Here is a 1,347-nt window from a genome sequence, read left to right as displayed (position 1 = left end):
CCGCATCTCTTACATTCATAGGGTTTTTCTCCAGTATGAATTCTTTCATGGAGGTGAAGGGAACTGAGGCGACTGAAGGCTTGGTCACATTGTTTACATTCATAGGGTTTCTCTCCACTATGAGTACTTCTATGGTTACAAAGGGAACTCAAACGACTAAAGGCTTTGCCACATTGTTTACATTCATAGGGTCTCTCTCCAGTATAACTGCTTCCATGGTAATGAAGGGAAGTGGAACAGCTGAAGGCTTTATCACATTTGGTACATTTATAGGGTCTTTCTCCAGTGTGAGTCCTTTCATGCGTCTTAAAAGAACAAGAAAATCTGAATGTTTTCCCACATTCCTTACATTCGTAGGGTTTCTCTCCAGTGTGAGTTCGTTCATGTATTAGACAAGAACCGGAAACAGTGAACGCTTTACCACATTGTTTACATTTATAGGGTTTTTCTCCTGTGTGAGTTCTCTGATGTCTTTCAAATGAATTGAGAAAATAAAAAGCTTTCCCACATATCGTACATTTGTAAGCTGGATTTCCACTGTGCATTATCATGTGTCTTCTAACACCTGGAATAGAAACAAAGAATTTCCCACACTGTTCACATTTATATTGCTTCTCTCCATATGGTTTGTATCTTCAGTGAGCTAGGATGTGCCTATTAAGGAGGGAAAGACGTACAAAGACTTTTCCACAAATACTGCATGCACATTGTTTTAATCCAGTAGAAATGTTCTCATTCAGATCAAGATTTGGAATTTGGCTGACAACTTGTCCATCATACTGACTACCTTCTTTGCTTTCACACAGACTCTGTACCATATGATTTCTGTAAAAAAAATGACAAACACATTATTATTGGTTGGTTTAATAACTTTGTACTTATTAATAGGTCTTGGACTTACACTGCTACCAATACCAGGGAAAATGCTTTTTTTTTTTTTTTTTTTTGCCATGACTGAATTATTTGAAAATAAATGGGTTACTACTGAAAACACAGCTACTACCTGCATGGCTATGACCAAAATAGTAAGATTCATATACACAATTTTGTAGTACTATTTTCAAGTAAACTGTTTTCCAAACACTGACTGCTACACTGAAGTACGTTACACTTTGGGTGAAATTTTTCTAAAAAGAAATAAATTTCAAGTGACTCTTATTTGCTTTGATTGCTTGTTTTTAAGTTCATGACATGCTAAGATTCCTTCAGAGGACTTTATTTCCTCTTCTCAGTGCAAATTATCTTATATCTTTCCCAGGTTTTTCAAAGTGATCTTCAATATTCTGGTCTTTCCATTTGTTTCCTAAAATGTAGACCCACAAAATTATCATGAATTATTACAAACCA

At 35.6% G+C, this 1,347-nt stretch overlaps 1 pseudogene; it reads right to left on the bottom strand.

The window, feature by feature from the left end:
• Positions 1-5: 5 nt before the first annotated feature.
• LOC101001199 lies at positions 6-1,331 on the bottom strand (annotated as a pseudogene).
• Positions 1,332-1,347: the final 16 nt, after the last annotated feature.

This window comes from Papio anubis, unplaced genomic scaffold (assembly GCF_008728515.1).
Source record: "Papio anubis isolate 15944 unplaced genomic scaffold, Panubis1.0 scaffold6651, whole genome shotgun sequence".
Classification (NCBI taxonomy): Eukaryota; Metazoa; Chordata; class Mammalia; order Primates; family Cercopithecidae; genus Papio; species Papio anubis.
This window is presented reverse-complemented; position numbering and strand designations above follow the sequence as displayed.